The 9,863-nt window shown below is 35.1% G+C and overlaps 1 pseudogene; it reads right to left on the bottom strand.

Annotated features, from left to right (window-relative positions):
* Positions 1-2,263: 2,263 nt before the first annotated feature.
* On the bottom strand, positions 2,264-4,316 carry LOC121235652 (annotated as a pseudogene).
* Between the last annotated feature and the right edge of the window lie 5,547 nt (positions 4,317-9,863).

Below are 9,863 nucleotides of genomic sequence, written 5' to 3'. Positions count from 1 at the left end.
ACTTGAAAACAGGTCTTGTGAACCAAAGTGCGAGGGGCCTATCAATTTTGGGAAAAATGAGGACCCCATGATCACACCTTCGACTCTTGCTGATGCTCATCTCACTGCATGAAATTCTTATTTGCATCAATATGTTTTCAGAGAATCAGCCAGATTTCATTACAAAGCAAATTAGAGATGAAAAAAAGAAAAGAAAACTACAGTTGGTAGTTTGTGTCATGAAACAGGGGCATTGAATTCATGTTGGTCAAACTCGTGTACAAAGAAGGGTACAGAGGGGGGCAAGAAAAGAAAGAAGAAGATCAATTGGAATCAGATTGCAGAGGTTACATAATGAGGCAAGTTTGAGACGAAATGAATAAAGATTGTAGGTACTATGGGGACTATCAATGATGATAAACTCCATAGAGATCAACTTGACAAAATTAAACTCATAAGAAAAAAATGTATTAACAAGGATGCATGGGTTTGCACCCAAAGATATGGCAAGACTTGCAACTGCACACATGTCCCATCACAAGACATAACAGGCGCTTGTCCCACATCCTACAGATCTAATTTCAATAAAAACCGAGCCCAAGCTAAACTGACCCTCATAGATCATATGAGTTTGGTCTAACAGTACACAACTTTTCTCTTTATAGTTTTTAAAAAACTGAAGTAAGTTTCGCATGGCCAAGCTAAAACGCTGATGTGAGAGGATGGGAAGATGGAGTGGAGTGCTCCATAGCTGGAGCAGAACTAAAACCTAAAGAACTAGTAGAAGTCACGTCCATGTGGGAAGTGGAAACTGGATAGGGATAGGGCCAAGATGGAGCCAAAATATGAGGGTGTAGTTTATTGTACCCTACTTAATTCCAACGTGCATGTGCCTTGCTGCAGAATGGCTAGGCAACTACTCTTCCAGTACTCATAAATCAAGAAAGAGACCTATATATGAACCTTGATTTCTGCAAACTTTGTCAAACATATATGTAGCTGTAACCAATTTTAGTCCACAACTAACGGCTCCATCAAAAGGAGTTCCAATTAATTCAAGCTACTGCATGTGCTTTCTCCTCCCACCTATTGTATTCCCCAACGTTGATAATTCCCAAGTGGACCCATCTGCACAAGAATGGAAGGGGATTAGAGCAGACATTATTTTCCCTCTCCTTTTGAAGGTTCAATCTACTTCTATGTTGTAGAATGTGACTCATATTGTGTGGAACACGTATATAAAAAAAAACAGGGTGATGCCGAGAGTGAAGTGGAGCGGAGTGAGGGAAGCGTTCTAAGCGGAATGACTACCTCTTGTACGGCTAGGGTTTAGTATAAGTACATGTGATGTAACCCTAATTCAATACTTGGTAAAAATTCAGCTTCCACTCTTGTGAATGTAGGCACACTGCCGAACCATGTTAAATTCTGTATGAATTTTTTCTTGCTTTCTCTTTTCTGTACTATTCATCATAATTGCCACATGTAGCACAACATACTAGTAATGTTGCAGTTTTAAGGTCCACTGTGAAAATTTGAGTTTTTCATATTGGTTTTAGATGCAACTTATGTTTTTTCAAATAGACTCGTGAATTGCATATTCTAAGACTACACAAATCATTTTCCTCAATACATTTGGCATGGTACTTCTTCTGCTAAAAAAAATTTTCTGTACAAATTACAGACAATTCGGATAGGAATTTGTGTGAGGGGCAGGCCTTACATGCTTGGATAGGTGTTAGGGGTTACTTGTCCAAGAGACGATCCTGTAACTCCCTCTGGCACTATCCTACTTGAATTGGCTGAAATTTGACAAGGAATTTCAAAGAGATCCGAATCTTTCTTTGTAAAGTTAAGTTGATGTAATGACATATTATTTGGTGAGAGTTTACAAAACTGCCATGGAAGAAGATGAGCTCATGAAGACTATTTGGAATGGACTATTTGGATCTATTGAAATATGGGAATCTTTTCTCTGTTTCTTCAATATAGGAATAACAAATGATGTGCTTCTTTGCTAATTTCTTGTTGCAGTGAATTCGGTTACAGTTATAGAGGTGGTTGAAGTTTCACAATCACGTAAATTAATATGATTTGTAGAGTTTGAAGCCTTTTCCTTTGTCTTCACTAGCATTTTTTCTTTCCCTTGTCTTTCTGGCCGGGGTTGCATTTCTTTCTTTTTTTTTTTTTAACTCTTTAATGGAGTTGTTTGTTCAAGGCTCTTTGAGCTTTGTGTGGTGTCTCGAGAGAGAGACAGAGAGAGAAGGAGTGACACAGAGAGAGCTTAATTTAATATAAAAATCTATATATAAAAAGAGGATAATTTGGTATAGCAACACTTCTGCACTTGCTTTCTCTAAGCCCATCGAGATTCCCAGACAAAATCCCCAGATGAGTTCTAAGAGCAACAGGCCGAGGTTGTACATATTGTGACCAACAGAGTCGAGTCAAAAGGTAGAAAAAAAAGAGCAAAAATAAATGGGTAGAAAGAGAAAATAAGGAAGGAAGAAAAAGACAAGAAAAGTAGACCATAGAGATTGACCCTAAGCTTCTTGTGCCTTCTTTTTAACTTCCCTCCCTTCAGTATCTACTCATTTTTCTATAGATTTTAGCCTCCTCCAACAAGACTTTTAAAAGGCACTTGCAAGGAATCTGGTTGAGGTATCACACTCAGCAATGAGAACCCTTTCGGCAATTAAGTGCACCAGCACTCGTTGTAATTGCACCGACAAGAGAAGATGGTCTTGCACTTAAGCTGGAAGCCTTAGCGTAGCTTGATGAAGCCCCAGCCCCTGATGCAGTAAAAAATGCACCATTTATCAAGAGGTCTCCCTCTGACCTCCAATTCCAGTTCTTCCAATCACTTTCTGGTGCATCTTCATGTTTGGTCACCTGCACAAATTCACAGATGTGTATAAATGTGAGCAACAATAGTAAAATGAGACACTTTTGGACATTTTCTTTTCTTTTTCTTTTTAAAAGATGGGTATTTCATTTCACCTCTTTGCTGAATCTGTCATCTGGTGCAGCAAATCTGTTTCCTTGGCTATTAATAGTAGGGTCTGCACTCCCTCCAATGGCATACATTTCCCAATGAGTGTAGTCATTGTTCACCACATGGAAGTACCCGTGCCTACATCTGCATATATAAAGAATATGTTCAACAAAACATGCATGAAAATAAAGGGCATATATGAATATTATTTACAACTTGCACTTTTTATCTTTTCAGTTTTTTGGTGCTTTTGAGATTAGTAATTTACTAGATTTACCTTGGCATTCTTTGGACAAGCCCTTCTCCAAAGTGGTTGAAGGCGATGGTGACCTGCATGGCCTTGTCCTGAGTGTAGGTATCGCTGTGACCCAACAACATAACCTTATCATGATGTGTCATGTAATTGTTTGAGATGGTAATGGCAGTAGACCCATGAATTGCATCAATCAGCCCATCTGCACAGTTTGAAAGTGAGCAATGGTCCACCCACACATGGCTACCGCCAAAGATCGACACACCGTCGCCATCTGAGATCGTCCTCCACCCATAGTGCGATGGGGAGCTCCTCACATTAGCATTCCCTCCTTGTTTACAGTCATGTATATTTATGCCATGGATTATAATGTTGGTCACATACTGAACAGTAATGCATGGACCCCAGCAATGTGCACACTCGCTCCCCTCCCATCAATGGTCTTAAACGAATTCATAATCAGCTCTTCCTTCAACTTTATCACCATATCACGTGCAAAGATGATCCACAATGGCTCATCTTGGACTACTGCATATCTCAGAGTCCCTGGTTTTGGGTTCACTGCATCTTCATCGCTGGAGTCTGTGACCACATAAATCTTGCCATCTCTTCCACCAATGGCATTCCTCCCAAACCCAATTGCACAATCAGCCAGCTTCTGGCGGTTCTTCTCCCAATTGGGGTCACATCTCCAGCAGTCATCAATTGGGTTGCCTGTCCCGCAAGAAAGATAAGCCAGGTTCCTCCTGATCCGAGAGGCATTGTTGATGCTCCTGCAAATAACAGAATGTGTGTCAATTTGTGCAGAGTAACTGTATTTTGTTTTTTTAGAAACATTTTAGTAATTATTAGTAACTCTAGTAATTAAAGTGGTGGTGGAGCCTCTTACCTTTGTACTTGTTGTACTACTAGCTCTGGATCCTGAACTGGGGAGGAGTAAATGAGGGTTGGGAGAAGGAGAGACAGGAGGAAGGTGATGATAAAGTGCAAAGGAAAGCTTGCCATTTCCTGTTTTTTGCTAGGAAATGTGCCTGCGAGAGAGAGAGAGAGAGTAATTAAGGTGAGTGGTAATGAATGGAGGAGGCCAGGGAGTGCATATATATAAAGAGATTAAAGCCGGCCTCAATTGCGTGAATGAACTCTCGGGCTCCTCAAAATGTGGGTCCAACTTGCCCTGAATGATGGTACACAATTAGTCAAAAAAAATACACCAAAAATTAAAATCATATATAGAAATGTGACGAGTAATGTTACTCTTTATCTTATATATACATATAAAATTTTGTTATATACAAACAAGTTTACGTATTAATCTATATACTAATATTGTTGTCTCTATATTCTAAATTTAAATTAGCACTGTTTTCAATAAAATCTACTTTTTAACTAATCAGATTGAATGAATGCGCGTATTAATACGCAGAATCACTTACAATTAAATTTTTCATATATATATATATATCATATTAGAATATGATGATGTGTTTAGAAGCATATTCATATTTTATATTTTGTGCTCTCAAATTAATAAGCATATACATTAATGCAAGTTGTGGATAAGTTTTGAGAGAATAAATTCTCAAGCAATAGCTATTTTTATCATCTACTGCAGACTGCCAATATACAGTACAGAATCTCTTTTCTTACATCATCTTTAACAAATAATTCAGCTTTTCCATTCAAGTGGGCAAGTAAGTACTTATCCCTATTTACATCAAATTTTAAATTCTTAAGCCACATAATGTTCTTCTTTTTCTAGAGAAAATTATATATAATTATTGATCATAATGGCCAGAAAAAGGCCTTATATATATATATATATAGATATAGTTGATATTGTTTTGCATCATATTTATTATGAACTACCATATTAATATGTACTTTATGATAATATAGTTGAGTAACGAATTTCACAAAAGTAAATTTATAAAGTAACGTAATTTGATATGGTACGTTATGTTATAAAGTTATTTTTAGAAAAATGATGTTTTGTCCACTCAACTTATCCCCTCATTTTGATACTCATTTTTTTTAATTTTTTTATTTACTTAATAGTTTATAAAATGACTATTAGTGTATTGATATTTTTTTAAATTTTTTAAAATGTTTTAAAATGATAAAAAAATATGAAAAAAAAATAAAAGCCTAGCGGTCACTTAGAACGGTAAAGTCATATATTGCAAAGTAGATATAACATATTATTATTTACATAAAATTATATCAATTTGTGAATTTATTTTTATAAAATTATTTTGTGACGGTAGGACTTCTTAGTATAAAAATTAATGTCAATATTATTGCTATGCTTAGTGGCTCACCACTCACTTTCAAATGGTAGGTACCCAGGCTGGAGTAATATTGTGTGTGGAGTGAACCAATTTATAATTTATAATATTATTTGATGGGATCAATTGAAACAATAAGATTGGACCTCATATCCTCGTGACACATGCCACGTGCTTTTGCCCTCCAAAGTCAAACCCTTTAATTCTTGTAGGCCCAAACTTCATTTATTCCCTTATTTTCAAAACAAAAAACAAAAAAAAAAATCAGTAATTTCATGCTTTTATTTGAAATCTTAGTAGCCGCAACCTCCGCCGGGATTTCACATTCACCAAGAAAAAAAAAGGTAGGGACCCATTATTTCTTTTGAAATTTTAATTTTTTTAATTTTTTTAAGAATTATTAAATTAATAGATCATATTCTAATGTCAAGATATATATATTATATAATATGTGTCAATCTTTATACGACCTGTTAAACTTATTGTGTCAAAATTTTAAACTTTAACACGACTCATTAACATAACAGATTGACACAACATGATCCGTTTTGACTAGTTAGTGAATACAACGAAATAAGTTAACACGATCCGATCTGACCAATTTTAACTCATTTATGTAAATGAGTTGAACAAACCTAAAATTAACTCGTTTGACCTGATTAAGTCTAGCATAATTTTATATAAATGTTAAAATCATATTTATAAAAAAAAAAATATAAACTAACTACAGGTCTAAAATTACAATCCAAACAATAAAAATATCACAATTAAAATTTCAACAATTTTACTTTTAGGTATAAGGGTATAATTATAATTTTAACTTTCATAATGGGTCAAAACGGCTTGACCAGTTATCAACCCCTTAAGCAATTGTGTCTTAACGGGCCAGTCAACTCGTTTTGACTTAAACCAGTTAAGACTAAACCCAAATCCGCTATTATCGTATCGTGTTCATGTTAAATTAACAAGTCATGTCACATAGTTATATATGAGGCTGACATGGCAAAATGGAGACTTATGGAGCTGCCACTTTTCCATGATATGCATGAAGGCGACACATTAGGGCTGATACCTGGATGGTTTGGGGCAGGGGTATCCTTCCTCGACTCGAACCATGCGGGGGTGCGAGGAAAAAAGTCCATCCGCCTCACCCCCTCCTAAGCCAACACATTAGGTCTAAAAATTTTTTTTTGATCCAACTCATTAGAGTTAGATTTTGAATTGTCTTGACCTCCTATATAAAGGTTAGTTTAGGAAGTCAAAACAATCCAATGACTTAAATACAATTTCAAATTTTTAATAAATTATATATATCTATATACAATATATTTATATATATAAATATAAAAAAAAATTGTATATATGTGGAGCGGAGTAGCCCATCCGCCCTCCCATGTCGGGGCAAGGTACTAGGCCCCGCTGCCCAGCCCTACGATACATGGCCGCGATTAGAGGTCGTACGTGGTGGAGTCCCGTTTAATTTGCGGTGGTTATTAGCTAGTGAAAGTGACGTCGTCACATGGGGATTTTATTTTATTTATTCCTATTTTTTTGGACTATTCATAACCGTTGATGTTGGATACGATTGCAATTCCAACCAATATTGAGGTAGGGAACAAAAAAAATGGCGTAGCCATGTTATATTATGGTAGGATGGGTTTGGACGTTTGGGTAGTGATCGTGGTGAGGGTGATTGAAAAAAATGGGCATTTTCATTGATATTTGGGTCAATGTCATGTGTCTTTAATTAATTTCCTACTTGCCTCATTAAAAATTTGTGATTATTAATAATAATCATTTTATTAAAACATTGAATTTGCATCTTTTACACAAATTAGACATTAAATAAAAGAAAAGTCCTACGTCCACAAATAGATCAACTCACAAATTAAGGTAGTTTTGTGTGATATATTTTATCTATTTTATAACCTGATATATTTATGAAATCATATCACTTTGTAAATTTATTTTTATAAAATTCTTTTGTGACTAAAATATTTCTCTAAACAATCTCAAGGGGTTGGCCCAAGTGGTGAAGATCTTGGTCTTAGAGTATCACTCCCTTCAAGGTCCAAGATTCAACACCTCTTGGATACAAATAATCGATTGGTCATGAAAAGCCAAATTAGTTTCGTGTAGAGAAACCTTCGAGAGTGCAGTGCACGGGATCGAGATTTATTCTATAGAGATGAGTCTGAAGGGTCCTGCCTTGGAGAGGTTCCCAACATTTAATGAAATTCAACTAGGCAAATGAAATTCACACGTTATAACTCAAGAGACCAAGCCATGTGGAAGTCTCTTTCAACCAATAGTATTTATCTGTGCCTGCACATGATGCATGCATGCATGGTCTCGTAATTCCATAAAGTCCCAAAATTCTCTTAGAATATCCCTTTTGGGGGGGGGGAAGGGTTTCACTGTAGTGTCTGAAATTTGTTACCTAAATTTGTGGATTAAGAGTCAAATTCTCCGGTGATTCTATGTATTGTGCTTGAATTTTAATGTGCAATAAAACTTAGTCAAGTTTTTTAGGTATTGGAGATGAATTTTTAATTAGTCAAGTTCTGGACATGAGTCACTTTTTGGCACCGACATAATATTTCACATTAATTATATTCGTCAACGCTATTAATTTCCACCATGTAATGTATGCATACATGGGGTCTTTGGATTGAAGAAAAACTAGCGAGACGGTGGCCCAATACACCCATAAAAGTGTGTATTTACTATTTAGGTATGGCAAATTACATCATTTATCGGCTGATAGTATGGCTGTGATGCAGATTAATGAACCACTTGTAAAGGCAATTAATTGAGTTCCTCTATCAATATCTAATAAGAGAAATTCTACTCATCAGTCACTATTCATTTTCACAATCTACATTTATAATTTTTTTATAGTATGTAGCAATACTTTTAATAGAGTGTGGCCTGTGAGCATATTTTTCATAAGATATAGAGTGTGAGATATAGTAATTTTTTTTAATCTAATAATCATCTCAAATACATCATCTATATATATATATATCTTTAGCTTTTGGAGCTTGCTGAAAGTACAAGCCAAGCATCCCCTCATGAGCACTTCAAAGTTATGGAAATTATACATTATTAATGATTTTGGAACTAAACATTGCAGGTCGTTCTGATCACATGATGAGAACGATTTTATTTCCTGAATTAATCCATCTTTTTACTTCTTTTTTTTTCTCCTTTTTTGGCTTGGTCTAAAAAAGGAGTTTATATATCAATATTTTTGAAGGTATCATATATTGGCCTTCTAGTAACCCTAATCATATTGGTAAAACTAAAAAAAAAAATACTATATACAGTTGTAGAGTACATAAGTAATGTATAATCGTTTTAAAAAAGAATAAAATTTACTATTAAAAAATTATTTTTTTATTTACATAAATTTCGTATTTATTCAAAATTTTTAAAATAATTACAAAACGCTTACATATTACACAGCAACTATCTTTTCTCAAACTAAAAATACTTATAATATTGGATTGGACGGCCTTCTTTTCCGCCCTTTTTTTTAAGCAAATGACGATAACAATGTAACAATGCTCCTACTTCTTTAATATGTCTACCTAATTAATGAGACAGATCAGAGGCCGGCGTAGCGACATATCACATAATCATTTAAAGCCATGCTACAGTATCATCATGTTACCTTCTTAATGTGCTTTGACTAACTACACTCATGTCTTTCTGTTTGTCTGCAGTAATAATATATGTAGTCTCTTCAGCCAATCTGGTTCAACACAGGCGCTTTTCTCATGTCATGGCATTAATATTTATTGATGTGTCGGGTGGGTGCAGCTGTTTGATTGGTGTGTCGATCGAGTGGTACGTACATAGGCCTTTACGTATATCGATATTTAATTAATTAGCAGTATTAATTTTAGAATTCATTAATTCAAATCTTATAGTCCTATCTACTTTTTGCAACATGCTTGAGACCAGCAGAGAGTAGTTTACACTTACAAATTTCTTGCTCCTTTAATAATGGAAGATTATGATCTTGAGCTAATGTTTGCTGGGTGGGATTAAGGGATATATATATGAAGGGAATCGAATGATGTTCTCTATATATGTTTGAAAATCAGACACGAATGCTCTGAAGTTTGCAAAGGCCAGCAGTTTAGGAGTGAAGAGGGTTCGCGCGGATCAGTCCAAAATGGCTGCTGCAAGATCTCGACTTGATGTAACTTGTAAGAGAAATTAGTCTTTCGCTTTAATCGAGTGTAATATTATGTCGGGTGATGACTCTAGGTTAAGTTAAAAAAAAAAAAAAAAAAAAAAAAAAAAAAGGTCAAACTTTCACCATGATTACATCCACTCCTGT

This window comes from Juglans microcarpa x Juglans regia, chromosome 6D (genome assembly GCF_004785595.1).
Source record: "Juglans microcarpa x Juglans regia isolate MS1-56 chromosome 6D, Jm3101_v1.0, whole genome shotgun sequence".
In the NCBI taxonomy this organism is placed as follows: Eukaryota; Viridiplantae; Streptophyta; class Magnoliopsida; order Fagales; family Juglandaceae; genus Juglans; species Juglans microcarpa x Juglans regia.
Note: the sequence above shows the minus strand (reverse complement) of the source record. Positions and strands in the feature narration are given on the sequence as shown.